The following is a 17,117-nucleotide window of genomic DNA, read 5'->3' on the forward strand; positions in this document are numbered from 1 at the left end:
CCGGTATGTGCGATACATGCACATACAGGAGAAGGCGTCCCCTCTGCCTAAGCCGCATCTGCAGCTAACACAGAGGAGACGTGACCTCTGCCCCCATGCAGGACGCATGACGTCACTCATCAGCGCCTGTACTGTGGAGGCCCCTGCTGCTGAGCAGATCACTGCATGGGACATCAGGTGAGCATAATTTTTTTTTTTAAGTCTGCATTTACCTATAGGGAAGAAGGGGGGAGGGGGGTAATTCTGCATATGCCTATGGGAAAGGGGGGAAGGGGGTAACTCTGCATATACCTATGGGGAAGAGGGGGGAAGGGGGGTAACTCTGCATATACCTATGGGGAAGAGGGGGGGGGTAACTCTCCATATAGCTATGGGGAAGAGGGGGGAAGGGGGTAACTCTGCATATACCTATGGGGAAGAGGGGGGGAGGGGGGTAACTCTGCATATACCTATGGTAAAGGGGGGAAGGGGGTAACTCTGCATATACCTATGGGGAAGAGAGGGGAAGGGGGGTAACTCTGCATATACCTATGGGGAAGAGGGGGGTAACTCTGCATATACCTATGGGGAAGAGGGGGCAGGGGTAACTCTGCATATACCTATGGGGAAGGGGGGTAACTCTGCATATACCTATGGGGAAGAGGGGGGTAACTGCATATACCTATGGGGAAGAGGGGGGAAGTGGGGTAACTCTGCATGTACCTATGGGGAAGAGGGGGGGTAACTCTGCTTATACCTATGGGGAAAAGGGGGGGAGGGGGGTAACTCTGTATATACCTATCGGATAGAGGGGGGTGTAACTCTGCATATACCTATGGGAAGGGGGGGGGTGTAGCCTACTAGGAAAGCTGAGTGATGATTCCTGTGAGAAATATAATTACAGCCATATTTTTTAGACTGTGTGTTACCACATATTTAGGCAAACTTTGCTGTTCGGAAGTCTAGAAAAGCTGGGTGAAAAAATATGGCTGCAATTATATTATATGTGTTACCACATATTTAGGCAAACATTGCTGTTTTGAAGTCTAGGAAAGCTGGGTGAAAAAAAATATGGCTGTAATTATATTTCTCACTGGAATCATCACTCAGTTTTCATAGTAGAAAAGCTGAATGATGATTCCTGTTATGTTTCACAGGAATCATCATTCAGCTTTCCTACTAGGAAAGCTGAGTGATTATTCCTGTGAGAAATATAATTGCAGCCATATTTTTTTCACAGGAATCTGTAGCTATGCACTTACCTACCTATCTAGCTAACAACCAACCTAACTTTGAACATACCTAACTACCTACTTACCTGCCTATCTACCTAGCTAACAACCTACCTACTTTCTGATGTATTTACCTACTGGGGAGAGGTCTACAGTGGGGGATAGGCCTACTTAATGGGGTACCTACTATCCTAATTTTGAGTGGGCAGTGCACTGGAAAAATGCAGAGTCTAACATGTTTTTCCTGCAGATGCTAAAGTAATGGTTTTGGCTGGAAGAAGTTGACATGTTGGTCTGATCCAGATGCAGAAGAAAAGGAAAGAGGACATCGCTGATCAGAAATGACCATACCTGTGAATCCCTAGATGTAACTATAATCACTTACAGTATATGGTATACAGATCCTGTGTACAGCTGGTATCTACCTTTATATGGTCCTGTATACAATCACTTATATGGGATACAGGTCCTGCAACAAAGTCCAAGACCACAGCACCAAAAATAGACAACTCTGGATATGTGCAAAAGAGCAGTAGTTTACTGGTTCCCAAAAGCTTTTCTTGAGGAACAGATAAATGATAGCTCTTTTGCACATATCCAGAGTTTTCCATTTCTGTTGCTGTGGTCTTGGACTTTGTTGCATGTTTGGTATACGGATACCAAACATGCAACAAAGTCCAAGACCACAACACCAGAAATGGAAAACTCTGGATATGTGGAAAAGAGCTATCATTTATCTGTTCTATCTGGATGACAACAGGGAAAAAGGATTTATCCAGTGCTGTCTTCTACTGCTTTCCTGTATACAGAGTCTGTGTACAGCTGGTATCTACTTCTTTATGGTCACTGTACAGGGAGATACAGGTCTGTATACAGTTGTTTTATTCCGTAACAGTATGATGCATCAGTAACTGTGTGATGTAAAGTGTGTTCCTAATGATGTAGTATTATTTGGTATTTTTTCATGATTACACCATTTACCATGCAGTTTCATTAATGTTATATTTTAATAGTTCTGTCATTTCCGCATGCAGCGATACCAAATATGTTTATTTTTGTTTACACTTCTATTAGTGGAGGGACGTGATCACTGATGTCCGGCATTAGCAGTAAATGAAGAGCGCTCAGCTTGTAAGCGCTCTTCATACATCCAGACTGCTACCACGGCATACATGTACACCATGTTTCGTCAAGGTGTCAATGGTGCCTACACTAACCCCTCATCCTGACCTCAAACACACAAAGCCTACCTCCCACAGTCCTGACAGATCCCTATTGTCACGATTCGGCTTACAGGTTGTGGATCCACTGTGTCAGCGAGGGATTGGCGTGGACCGTGCCGGTGGACCGGTTCTAAGTGGTTACTGGTGTTCACCAGAGCCCGCCGCAAAGCGGGATGGTCTTGCTGCGGCGGTAGCAACCAGGTCGTATCCACTAGCAACAGCTCAACCTCGCTAACTGCTGAAAAGGCATGGGACAGAAGGACTAGGCAGAGGCAAGGTCAGACGTAGCAGAAGGTCGGGGCAGGCGGCAAGGTTCGTAGTCAATATGGAAAGCAGGAGATCTGGTAACACAGGCTTTGGACAACACTAAACGCTTTCACTGGCACAAGGCAACAAGATCCGGCAAGGGAGTGCAGGGGAAGTGAGGTGATATAGCCAGGGAGCAGGTGGAAGCTAAACAGGCTAATTGGGCCAGGCACCAATCATTGGTGCACTGGCCCTTTAAGTCTCAGAGAGCTGGCGCGCGCGCGCGCGCCCTTGAGAGCGGAGCCACGCGCGCCAGCACATGACAGCCGGGGACCGGGACGGGTAAGTGACTTGGGATGCGATTCGCGAGCGGGCGCTTCCCGCTATGCGAATCGCATCCCCGCCGGCAATGTCAGTGCAGCGCTCCCGGTCAGCGGGTCTGACCGGGGCGCTGCAAAGAGAGAGATGCCGTGAGCGCTCCGGGGAGGAGCAGGGACCCGGAGCGCTCGGCGTAACAGTACCCCCCCCCCCTTAGGTCTCCCCCTTTTTTTGTCCGGCAACTGCTTCACATGGGACGAGGACACCGGGAGTGAATGTAGGGTTTCCTCAAAGGCAGGCAGTACAGCAGGAGTGGGAATGGGGAGGGAGGGCAGAGGGTGAAGCTTGGCACGGGGCAGGGTGTCACCAGGACGGGGGCCACGAGGAGGCAAGTCACAGTCCTGATAAGCCTTGGGGAGACCAGGTGTAGGAGGAGGCACTGAGGCTTGCCTGACGGGACTGGGAGGGGAGGAGAGGCATTTCTTGTGGCAAGCAGAGCCCCAATTCTTGATCTCCCCGGTGGTCCAGTCAAGGGTGGGAGAATGAAGCTGGAGCCATGGCAGACCGAGGAGGACTTCAGAGGTGCAGTTGGGAAGGACGAAAAATTCAATCTTTTCGTGATGGGGTCCAATGCACATTAAGAGGGGTTTTGTGCGGTAACGCACGGTGCAATCCAATCTAACTCCGTTGACCGCGGAAATGTAGAGCGGCTAGACGAGACGGGTCACCGGGATGCAGAACTTATTCACCAAAGAATTCGCGAGCGGGCGCGTCCCGCTATGCGAATCGCATCCCCGCCGGCAATGTCACTGCAGCGCTCCCCGGTCAGCGGGTCTGACCGGGGCGCTGCAAGGAGAGAGACGCCGTGAGCGCTCCGGGGAGGAGCAGGGACCCGGAGCGCTCGGCGTAACACCTATCCCTTGAATTCACTGCTCCCTGAAGGTACCTGTGATGAGGAGCCTGTATTGTCATGCAAATATGAGTGACCCCGCCCCTTTTAGTTCCTCCCCTTTTATGGCTCCGGCTTTTTTCAAAGAAACACCCAGTTACAATGCTATCCCCCCCAGATTTGTGGGCTTCCTACGCCCCTGGTAGGGTTCCATCTGGTTTTCACCATACAGTTTTTGACTTTGCACAGTTTATTTCTTGGAATTTCAACCAACAAATTGTATTCATAATGGAGTGAAAATTTAAAGCGGTATATGGTTTTTTTTTTTCTTAAAAACGCAACCGGACATCATTTTTCAAACCGTATACGGATTCAAATTTGTACACACGTTTTGATACAGTTTATTCTGGTTTTGAGGAATCTGTTTGTTTTTTTATCAAAAGCCTGAGCCAGGGGTACAACAACTGGGACCACCTGTGATCTCATAAGAGGAACTGAGCAGCAGTCACATGTATCCACTGCTGTTCCATTCACTGTCTATGGGACTTCCAAGGATAGCCAGTCAGCTAGATATATTATATATGAGCTTTTAGGCATCTGTCCATTATATAGGCCAGAATACAGAAAAGCAAGTCCTCTGGCTGAAGACTATATTGTATATATACAATCCATAGCAAGCTGTATCCCTAGACGTATTGGTTTCTATGTGTTCTGCCTCTCCCTAGAGCAAACACCATGTTCTGCTTTGCTTCCTGGATTTTCAGGCCAGCACAGACAATGACTATGCATCCTCAGTCCTGTAGTCAGGGGAGTACAGATGAGCATCCATACTGCATAACATGAAGAGAGACGATATGACAAGAGGACTATTGTCCAGTAAGGAAAGACAACACTCCTAGCACCATCTACTGCTGCAATCTCTGCCAGTACAGCTACGTATTATCCAATTGTGGAAAGCTACAGACCTCTTTAGTAGGAAACCAGCCCTGTTCTGTCCTTTACTGAGATATCAGGCTCTAAAAAACTGTGAAAAACGACTCCATGGTCCACAGTCAGATACAGAGGGAGCCGCACAGAATGGTTTTCTCAATAACTACCTGCCTATCCATATTAGATATCCGGATCCTCCAACCTTTTAAAAGGGGTTCTTATTGGTGGCCTATTCTTAAAATGTACCTGTCAGATCCCACAAAAACAAACCAAAACTGTTACTCAGCACCTCATCCTGATCATGTACATGTAACTTTTATGTCTATCACCCATATTTCACAGAAAAATAGCAGTGCTCACTGTCTTTTCCATCTTGTCAAAGGGAGGGGGCGTGTCCATATCTTGCCTGCACTGTGATGACTCCTCCCCCTCCCTGTGCCTCCTTTGCAACAGCTGGAGGCACATGTTTGGTAAGTGTTGCTGAAAGCTTTGTTCCTCCTGCAGCCTTGTCAATCCGCCATCTCGTGTCCATGACCCGTGGACACATTCATGCTGCTTTGGGACTCATATGTGTCCCAAGAGGTATGGGGACCCCTAGTGGTGGTATTTTCAAAAGCAGTTAAGTTTATTAGAAAAACAATAGTTGTATATGTACAACATATAAAAAGGTGTTATATCTGAGAGTGCCGATTTAAGTCTATCACATTGTGAAGGTCGGACTTCCAGCACCCCTGCAGACCAACTATTAAAGGGACTGTGAGCAGTGTGGCCTCTTCATTTCTTACCAAACACAGCTACATACCTTGGGTAGTGGCTGCACCTGGTACTGCAGCTTGTCCTGCTGAAGTGAATGGGATACATTGCAATGCCATCATATACAGCGCCTACTGACTGTACAGACCTATGTTTGGTAAGAAGTGAAGAGCCCCTTTCAGTCAGCTGATCAGTGGGGGTCTCAGGAGTTAGACCCTATGGATTTCCTAACATGGATTTCCTTTGACATAAGTGACAGAAACCTAATGTGAATGGTAGCTGCCAGACCTCACAGCTAAGTTAGGCTAAGTTTCCACGTACTTCCATTCATTTAAATTCTTAAAAATGTATTTTTTTTCATCAGAAAACAACTATCTTTCAGATATCAGACTTTTTTTTTATTTCTTCTTCTTCTTTTTTTTTTTTTTTTTTTTTTTGCTAAAGCAGATGCTTTTGTGTGATTTGCAAGTAACCCATTTTGGAATGGGGATGAAAACTGCCCAAGTAACATGTGAAAAAGCTCCAAAAACTTTGGCGGAACTGGCCACAACGATTTCCTGTGGAGCGAGAGAGGTAAGTAAAGGTTTTTTTATTTTTATTTTGTTTAAGCCTGCAACATAGGCATATTTGTACGAAACTACCTATAAATATAATATTATCAGCAATATATGCACTAAAGCTTAGATCAATTGTATACACTGTTAGGCTATGTTCACACGACAGAATAGGTATGGAATGTCTGCTGGAAAACACGGGCAGACAATCCGCACATTTGCTTGATGTGGCGGCACTAGACTACTCGGAAATGCGTCATCTTCATAGACGGCAATGCATTTCTGAGCATATCCGAGTGGGCTCAACAGAACCAACTGGTTCAATGTTTCTGCGGACGCCAGAATCAGGATTTCCTCAGCAAAAACATCTGCAGATTTTCTGCAGACCCATTGAATCAATGGTTACAAAATCCACAGCGAATTTTCTGCAGAAAATCCGCCTCAGAAAAATCTGCTGCAGAAAATCCGCAGGAAATCCACTCGTGTAAACAGACCATATGTTAAGCAGAAAATGTATAGCTCATGAATTGTGGCAAGCGGAAATTCAGAAGTGTAAATGGGAGTGTGGAATCCCATAGAAGTCTATGGGCTTTAATTTGAGGCGGAATTTCGCAAGCAGAAACTCTGCCGTGTGAATAGACCCAAAGTCTATTTCTGGTTGTTTCTGTAGTATTATTCTGTATTCCGTAATAATTCTGTACTATTCTCAATTGCCCCGAAGTCAGACGGTGGATTGCACAATAAGAGAGTGGAATAAAGCGTCCTCCTACTCCATTGGGGAGATTTATCAAAACCTGTGCAGAGGAAGAGTGGTGCAGTTGCCCATAGCAACCAATCAGATCGCTTCTTTCATTTTCCACAGGCCTCTAAAGAGGCCTGTGGAAAATGAAAGAAGCAATCTGATTGGTTGCTATGGGCAACTGCACCACTCTTCCTCTGCACAGGTTTTGATAAATCTCCCCCCATGTGTATGAGCGGAGTCTCCTCAGTTCTGTAGCCTGTAATATGAATTTAGCCCAGATCTGAGAGCTGGTAACAAGCGAACAGAAGCTGCTGCAGACGGAAAGAGACAGAAAGATCCTATTCACTGACTTCTCTAAGGCTGCAGCTGGGTGAGGGGGCTGTTCAGATCTGTGCCAAACACTGACAGCGAGCCAGGAAAGACTGCAGGCTGAGGGTAACCATTCCTCGGAACCGTGTGAAGAACACAGCTACTTAGACATCATGGAGATACCGAATCACTGACAAACATGTTTTGTTTTTTCCTTCGGGAAACACAAATGCTAAAAAAAATGTAAGACGTTAACCCGTCCTCAGCATGGAATATACAATGGGTTAATTCTAGTCTTCCTGCTGTTTGAGGTGACAATTAAATGACTACCCACCTACCCAAATAAATAAGAGGATGGGGCTGGGATAAGACACAAACTGTGTGTGGCTTTTTGCACTCTCAAGATGCAGTTTTTGTGGCGTTCTTTCAAAAATAGTGGGTTTCAGTACAGTCCTTTTTCATTTCCTTTCCTTTTTAATGTAATTCATTCATCATGTGACTTAAAGGGTTATTCCAGTCAAAAACATTTCTTTTGGTGTGTTTAGATATTTTTGAAAGGGGAAAAAAACGTGAAAAAAAAACACACTGTGTATTTCAAATTGACTTTTTTTTGGCAATTTTTGTTCTTCCCCCAATTCCTCAAAATAAATCCTTAAAGGGGTATTCCAGTGAAAAACATTTTATTTTTTTTATATCAACTGGCTCCAGAAAGTTAAACAGATTTATAAATTACTTCTATTAAAAAAATCTTAATCCTTAATCCTTGAGTTGTTCTTTTCTGTCTGACCACAGTGCTCTCTGCTGACACCTCTGTTTGTTTCACAAACTGTCCAGAGCAGGAGAGGTTTGCTATGGGGAATTGCTTCTACTCTGGACAGTTCCTGAGACAGACAGAGGTGTCAGCAGAGAGAACTGTTGTCAGACAGAAAAGAACCACTCAACTTCAGCAGCTGATAAGCACTGAAAGGATTAAGATTTTTTAATAGAAGTAATTTACAAATCTGTTTAACTTTCTGGAGCCAATTGATATGAAAAAAAATAAAAAAAAATCACTGAAATACCCCTTTTTAGGATTTATTTTAAGGAGTTGGAGGACCAACAAAAAAAAAGCCAATTTGAAATACACATTGTGGTTGTTTTTTGACGTTTTTTCCCCTCTCAAAAATATCTAAAAACACCAAAAGAAAAACGATCCCCATGTTTGTATTTAATACTTCCCTATTGACTCCTAGCTAACATCAGGCTGCAGCGTTTTTGGCCAATAAAAATGCAATACAGAAAAAAAAAACTGAAATAAAAATGGAATATTAAAGGGGTATTCCAGGGAAAAAATATGTTTTTATATCAACTGGCTCCAGAAAGTTAAACAGATTTATAAATTACGTCTATTAAAAAATCTTAATCCTTTCAATAATTATCAGCTGCTGAAGTTGAGTTGTTGTTTTCTGTCTGGCAACAGTGCTCTCTGCTGACATCTCTGCTTGTCTCGGGAACTGCACAGAGTAGAAGAGGTTTGCTATGGGGATTTGCTTCTAAACTGGGCGGTTCCCGAGACACATGTCATCAGAGAGCACTTAGACAGAAAAGAACAACTCAACTTCATCAGCTCATAAGTACTGAAAGGATTAAAGGGGTACTCCGCCCCTGGCATCTTATCCCCTATCCAAAGGATAGGGGATAAGATGTTAGATCGCCGCGGTCCCGCTGCTGGGGACCCCGGGGATCGCCACTGCGGCAACCCCGCCATCATTACTGCACAGAGCGAGGGTCGGAACCGTGACGTAACGCTGCTCCGGCACCTGTATTGCCCATCATTACGTGCAGAGTGATCTCGCTCTGCGCAGTAATGACAGCAGGGTGCCACAGAGGCAATCCCAGGGGTCCCCAGCAGCGGGACCCCAGCGAACTGACATCTTATCCCCTATCCTTTGGATAGGGGATAAGATGTCTAGGGGCGGAGTACCCCTTTAAGATTTTTTAATAGAAGTAATTTACAAATCTGCTTAACTTTCTGGAGCCAGTTGATATATATAAAAAAGTTTTTTCCTGGATAACCCCTTTAACTTCAGGGTCAGATATTGTAGGTCTGTGGGGAACTGATTGATGGGACCCCCAGCAATACTAAGAATGACCCACTCTCTTGACTATTTCCTCCATACACACTAAGTACACATTCACACATAAATAATCCCCTGTGGATTATGTTGCTACCCATTGAAGTCAATGGGTGGCAGCACAATCCACTTGCCGTTTTTTTCCATTGTGGAAATTCTGCATCTGGAATTTCACAGCGAAAACTACAAAACCTGAATTTCAGCTGTGGGCAACCTGAAGCGTATTATTTACGTGTGTACATACATGACGTGCATGTACCCCTAATTGTCTGCTAGAAGCGAAATTGTGATCGTGGGGAGTCCGACCTCTAGGGCTCCCCGTGATCTCCTGTTTGGAGCCCCGGCTCTCCTTCACAGCGGCGCGTGACGCGCCGCTGTGAAGGAGAGCCGGGGCTCCAACCAGGAGATCACGGGGGGCCCCAGTGCTCGGCCTCCCCACAATCTAAAACTTTTCCACTATCCTTTGGCCAGTTTCAAGTAACAAGTAGGCCAGATTCACATAAGGGTATTACATGCTCATTTCTCCATCCGTAATATGGACACAAGTCCCGGCCTAGCCGTGGTTCTGATGACCTGGACTGGCAGCTGCCATGGTCAGGCTGGGGCTTGCGTCTTTTAAGGATATTCTGTCCGCTTATATTTTATTCATTACCAGATGTTTTTGCTTTACAACCTGGCAACCTGATGTTATGGTCCTGATCAGACTTGACTGTGCAGTGAACAGATCCCATTAGATGAAGTAGAAGAATATCACTGAGAGGCCTGTCCTCACTGTCTGACATTCTCCTCTTCTACCACTTTAACAAATGCGCAGTGAGTGCAGGAAGCTCACAGCTCATTGACATTGTGTTCACATGCCATTTCTTCTCCAGAGACTTTCTATACTATTCAGTAAAGTGTGTATAATGTCCTCATGGCACAGGGAGCTTCATGGGAAGGGGGCACTTCACACAGCTCCTTACTAGTGTTGCTCGCGAATATTCGCAACGCAAATTTTATTCGCGAATTCGCGAATATTCGCGAATATAGCACTATATATTCGCAATTACGAATATTCGTTTTTTTTATTTTTTATTCAACAGTACACATCACAGTGATCATCCCTCTCTGCTTCCGGCTTGTGCGGTGTAAAGAAGGCTCTAATACTACTGTGTGAGACTGGCGTGTGAATTTTCGCAAATGCTAATTTTCTCATATGTGAATTTTCGCTTATGCTAATTTTTGCATATGCAAATGTTCTCATATGTGAATTTTCGCTTATGCTAATTTTTGCATATTCGCATTTTCGCATATGCGAAAATAAACGCGAATATTACGAATATGCGAATGTAGCGAATATATGACGAATATTTGTCCATATATTCGCAAAATATCGCGAATTCGAATATAGCCTATGCCATTCAACACTACTCCTTACCCATTCTCTTTGCAGATAAGCAGCACAGACCCAGAATATGTCATTGTGTGGCTTAATTGGATAGTAGAGACTTGAATTGGTGCATGGTGCAGGGATTATATTATGGCAGGTGCTCACCAGGAGGTTGGTGTTCATTTTGGTATTAATATGGGTGTCCGCTTAAAGGGGTACTCTGGTGGGAAAAAAAATAAAAAAAATAAAAAAAAATAAACTGGTGCCAGAAAGTTAAACAGATTTGTAAATGACTTCTATTTAACAATCTCAATCCTTTCAGTACTTATTAGCAGCTGTATGCTAAAGAGGAAATTCTTTTTGAATTTATTTTTTGTCTTGTCCGCAGTGCTCTCTGCTGACACCTCTGTCCGTGTCAGGAACTGTCCAGAGCAGCATAGGTTTGCTATGGGGATTTTCTCCTGCTCTGGACAGTTCCTGATATGGGCATCAGGTGTCAGCAGAGAGCACTGTGGACAAGACAAAAAAGAAATACAAACAGAAAACAATTTTCTCTGTAGCATCCAGCTGCTAATAAGTACTGGAAGGGTAAATATTTTTTAATAGAAGTAATTTACAAATCTGTTTAACTTTCTGGCACCAGTTGATTTAAAGGGGTATTCCGGGAATTTTTTTTATTTGACTAAGCTACAGGGGCTGTGTAGTTCATAATATAGTGTGTAACAGTTTTCTCACAATTCTTATGTGATTTTCACCCCAATATTTATATTTACCAGCATACAAAATGACTACTGTCTCGGATTTTTCTCAGCTTGCAATGCGGCCGAGACCTGACTCACTAGTCAGCTGATGACAGGGAGCCTGTCTGCTTCAATGGGTGGAGGGATCAATCTGCAACTAATGCAACAGCTGGAGGCATCCTGATTGAAGACCACAGGTCTGCAGCTCATTTATGTTTCAATGGGTGGGGTGGCTGATGTGTGGGAGGGAGGAAAATGGAATCATGGGATTTGTAGGCAAACAAGAAAACTGAAAACAGGAAATACCAGTTCACAGAAAGCTAGCCACATTGTTCTGGTAATCTCACAGCATAGCCATTCAGCCCAAGACAAGCGCAGATCCTTCCTAAGCATGTCCATTACTGTCCGCCAGGTATGTACTAAAATCACCTTATGCTGGATAACCCCTTTAAAAAAAATTCCACCAGAGTACCCCTTTAAGGAGTGTATGATCCTGTCAGTTGATTACTGGGTTTATGCAACAAGCATGGGCCAAAGGCATATAAGCTACATGCACCAGTATGAATAAGGCTAGGGGAACTGGCCCAAACGTGTCACCTTTTTATCCTTGTCTCTGTTGGTACCTGAATAAATGTTTTTCTACTGCATGAGGACCGCGCTGGATTCTTTTTCTTCTACACTACATGCACCAGTGTATTGTATGAAGTGTAACTGCAGCTACACTGCACATTCTCCATTTTATGGGCTTCTAAATGGTGCTGTGGGGAAATACTGCTTATTTCACAGCTGTTTTCCTTTATACCTGTTGGCATTGACCTTGCTGTCATTTGCACCCTATGTAATGGCATGGCTATAATACATTACCATACATACAATATGTCTGTCTCTCTCTCTCTCTCTCTCTCTCTCTCTCTCTCTCTCTCTCTCTCTCTCTCTCTCTCTCTCTCTCTCTCTCTCTCTCTCTCTCTCTCTCTCTCTCTCTCTATATATATATATATATATATATTTATGTGTGTGTATTATTTCTATATTTCATTCTCACAATAGTTAGGCCTCATCTTGTATATGGCAGATCATTGTGCAGTAGGCCTTAAAGCAGCACACAAAGTATTATAAAGCCTCTAGGAGAGAATACCCATATAATATGACATGCAATGGCGCAAGGTGCACATTTCTGGTACAATAGTATATAGTCAGAAAAGAAAATGTGTATGTCTCTATGTCAGCCCCATTGCAGTTCTATATGAGGAACTATAATGCATCTATATGTGTGAGGCCTGGTTCAGTTTTCGCCCTAGGCCTCAGGAGCTTGGTACAACTCATCTGGCTCTACATAATGCCACATCGCAGCCTTGTGTACTCTAATTCTGAACAGAATCCATTATAATCTATAAGTTCTCAAGTAAAATATGGTTCATTTAATATTAGATGATACAATCACTTTTTATGGTGTGTATTGTAGTGTAACCATCACAGCAGCCAGCACATGTCATTGACTGCCCCACTTTTCTAAGCCCCATAAAGCAGCCTAAAAATCAATAAAATCTAGGCATTTCTAAAACACATTTCAGTTCCCACTTACAATGACCTTGGTCTTAAATGTTCCTGACCACTTACATGCTCATCCCAAACCCCCTCAAGGAATGACCTAGTAAAGAGCTTTCCTGGGGATAATGCACACAGCATATTTACATTCTCTTAACTCAGTAATGTGCACTACTCAGCACAAAACATTCTAGACTGGCATACACTTAAAGGGGTATTCCAGGATTTTTTTTATTTGACTATGCTACGGGGGCTGTAAAGTTAGTGTAGTTCAGCATACAAAATGACTGTTGTCTCAGATTTTTCCCAGCTTGCAATGCGGTCGAGACCTGACATCACTAGTCAGCTGATGATAGGGAGCCTGTCTGCTTCAATGGGTAGAGGGATTGCTTGGTGGGAGAGAGATCAATCTGCAACTAATGCAACAGCTGAAGGCAACCTGATTGAAAACCACAGGTCTTTTGAATGGATGCAGCTCATTTATGTTTCAATGGGTGGGGTGGCTGATGTGTGGGAGGGAGGAAAATGGGATTTTTAGTCAAAAAAAGCAAAGTCAAACAGGAAATACAAGTTCACAATAAGCTAGGCACAGTGTTATGGTAATCTCACAACATAGCCATTTAGCCCCAAGACAAGCGCAGATCCTTCCTAAGCATGTCCATTACTGTCTGCAGGGTACGTACTAAAATCACCTTATGGTAGATAACCCCTTTAAGCAGTAGCTTAAAATTCTGTCAGTGAAGAAATACAAGAAGTGATGTCCATCTCACCACCAGGTCAGAGGTGCACGGAGGCGTGAGGGATAAAACGCTGCTTTATTGATTCATCAACAGGAACACAGAACTCAGCATGTACGAACCAAGGAGTGACGCGTTTCGGCGGGCGTAGCCACCTTAGTCATGCTACGATTAAGGAGGCTATGACCGCTGAAATGCCTCACTCCTTGGTTCGTGCATTGTTGAGCTCTGTGTTCCTGTTGATGAATCAATAAAGCAGCGTTTTATCCCGTGACTGCGGTGCTGGAATTTCCCTTTTCCCTGTTAACATTCAGCCGCAAATATTAGTCCTATAAAAAAAATTATATTAATAGATCAAAGTATACTTTCAGGAGCTGCACCAAATATAGTGACTAGTAGACTATATGTATTTTAAACTCAATAGTCCTGCCAAAGGTGTGGTGGGATGTGCATCAGGTTCTCTTTTTGTCTGTGTTATCCCAACATATACTGGCAAAAAGGAGGTGTGTATGTAACCTAAGCTAAAAACTGGATATGCCATATGGGTGTGTCTGTTAACAAGGAGAATAGTGACGCCCTTTTGACAATTTCTTTATACCTTTCTAAGCTATGATGTTCTAAAATAATTTCATAGGGAATACAACTATTTACTGAAACAGACATGGCCTGGTGCTCTCTTAACCCCTCTAGGAATACCCCTGCATGTCATTGTAACATATTAATAAGTAACTTTTATGTCGGTGCCGTTCTTCAGTGTTTCACAAGGTTACCTTTTGGGTGTTTACAATGTGTCTTCTTATAACCATAAACTGAACTTAAAACTTCAGTCATTCATGACAATAAGTCGGCTTATACAGCTCATTCTCTATCCAGGCAGCGGAAATTTCCAGACCTCGGAGTATTTAAAGAGAACACTCAGAGATTTAACAAAAAAAATGAAGATGAAGTGAGTCTGTGTCGGATACCTGTTCTGAGCTTGTGAAAACCCTAAATTTATCCAAATGGAGTTTAACATCAAAAGAAAATGGAGCAGCCAAGGCCAGACTGTTGTAAGGCCTTACTACTTATCTTTTACTGACTCCTCATGCTAAGGTCTGACCCATGGTTGTCTCTCATCTCCCTCCACCTCTAAGAGGCTTAGCCTATAAATGGCAGAGCTTGCAGAGATTACCTTTTGGGATGAGTGAGGAGCACAAAGAAGAAGCTTGCAAAGTGCTATATGGAGCTACTCTAACTACTTCTCAATGTCTCACATAGACTGGCTTCATGTGGGTATATTACTAATTTACACGTGTCCATCTTGCGGGCTCAAGTCCTGACCTGATCGAAGGTCATCACAGCTGTGATCAGGCTGGGACTTGTTTTCTATAGACACCCATTTGGAGCTAGCCATACACTAATCTAATAGACAAAGGAAACTAGCAAAGGTGTCACTTGAAGCCCCTAGGCTCTAATTCAAAACTTATGACAGGGCCCCCATGTGCTTTTTAGAATATTGGCCTCTTTTTATGTGGCAGAGGGTCTTTTGGTCATCCAAGGCAATAAGGCTCTTTGGTTATACAAGGCACTAGGGCCCAGGTGCAACTGCTACCTCTGCACCCATTAGAGCTACAAAACTGGGCACTAAGTGAACATATAAATACATTATTACAGCATTTCTTAATGGGACATCTCCAACAATCTTATTACCGATGTTAGAAATTAACTGACCTTTAAAGGAGATCTGTCAGCTCTATATCTTACATCTATATGCTTATAGCTACAGATGTAATCAGATAGCTGATAGGGAGATTAAACAAATCATAACTGTCTCTTAGCTGAAAGACACTTGCAAAGCTATAAAATCATGTTTAACCTTCTCAGCTCAAGAGTTTTATTCTTTTTGTTGTTCTCTCTCTCTCTTTCACAGCTTGCATATCATTGCTATTTGGTCCTAAATTTATCATAGAACACCTCAATTTACATAAATAACTAATTACTATATCATATTATTATAAGTATCTGTTTACTAACAGCCAGGTTTAGAACAGATATACCTAGTAGGACTTACTTTTATTATAAAGGAGACAACACAACTCATAAAATTAAGATAAACCCAGACTACTTCATTTCATACAAGATTGTATGCATCATTATCATTATTTCTCAAGAAAAAATTTTCAAGATACATTTTGGGACAGTAGTGTCAATTATTCCAACATATATGTGTCTAGTCTACATTTCTAGGAAGCCATCCAACTACTGGCTCATAGTAATACAAAGGGTCGGAAATTATGCAAAGATTCCTCATCAGCCATTGATAATGGGTCATTGTTTGACAGTAGATTAATCCTTTTCTATAATGTCCCGTGGCTATGGTGCAGGGACACCCACATAATAAGTTCCCAGCCTTTCTGTGTGATGGGTGATATGAAGATGTCTTTAGTTGGGCACCTTAAAGGCGTTGTCTCATTAGGGTTACAGCCTTTCTGTGTGATGGGTGATATAAAGATGTCTTTAGTTGGGCACCTTAAATGGGTTGCCACATTAGAGTCACAGCTGTTGCCATTTCCACAGTAATTACACTAATGAATGCTGTCTGCAAATCTGGGGACTAAGATTGTGTTGTTGTTTGGTTTAATCTTTAAGAGGAGGGGGGGGGGGGGGTTGATTGACAGGTGTCTCCCTGTAAGTAAATGTGGATAGACCTGTCAATCATAATGAAGACATAATCATAAGGAAGGAGAGTAACAGAAGGTAGGCTGCTGAGCAGACACTTCTCACTGAGCCTGGCACATGGCACTGGCCCTATACGCTTTCTATAACATTTAGCAGTGCTTTAATGTTAATCCCATAGGACCTGTCACTAAAGCTTGCTGCCCACAGAAAGCCTAACCTCCTGAAAGGTTTGTTGCTTGTATAACGTTAGAAACTCCTACTCAACAAAGGTTGTGCATGTGGAGCCATCAGCCATATTTCCAGGGGTTCATCGATGGGATCAGTCTCCTCTTTCTTCTATGGGTATCTCTGAACTCACATGTGGTCAGATACATACATTAGACCGTGATTAGAGATGCTTACAATTGCTCAATAAAGCCTAGCAGAGCAGGGTAAGAAGAAGGGGTCACTTTTTATCATTTTTAACCAAAGAGCATATGTATATGCAAAGACAGTTAAAGGATAAGTCAACCTTCATGGGGCTTTGTCTAACCTAGTTATTCTCTTATAAGGAGCTGGAAAGTTCAAGTCACAGACCATGAATGGAAAATATTGTAGCTAGAATGCGAGACAGAAAGGGGAGGACACACTGAACGGCAGCTCAATCCCGGCGACCTATATGGGCAGTGGCGTTGCTAGGGTTGGTGTCACCCGGTGCGGTAGAAAATGGTGTCACCCCATACCTTCCCACCCTCAGTAAGTTTTTAGCTTATTGTGACAGACACCACTGTTGTAGTCCA

General features: G+C 43.4%; 1 protein-coding gene across 2 annotated transcripts in view; it reads right to left on the reverse strand.

Moving 5' to 3' along the window:
- Window positions 1–17,117, reverse strand: part of CORO2B (coronin 2B) — a 77,835-nt gene that overhangs the window by 38,208 nt on the left and 22,510 nt on the right. The gene's annotated exons all lie outside the window — the stretch shown is intronic.

The sequence above is a fragment of the Hyla sarda genome, chromosome 4 (genome assembly GCF_029499605.1).
Source record: "Hyla sarda isolate aHylSar1 chromosome 4, aHylSar1.hap1, whole genome shotgun sequence".
Lineage (NCBI taxonomy): Eukaryota > Metazoa > Chordata > Amphibia > Anura > Hylidae > Hyla > Hyla sarda.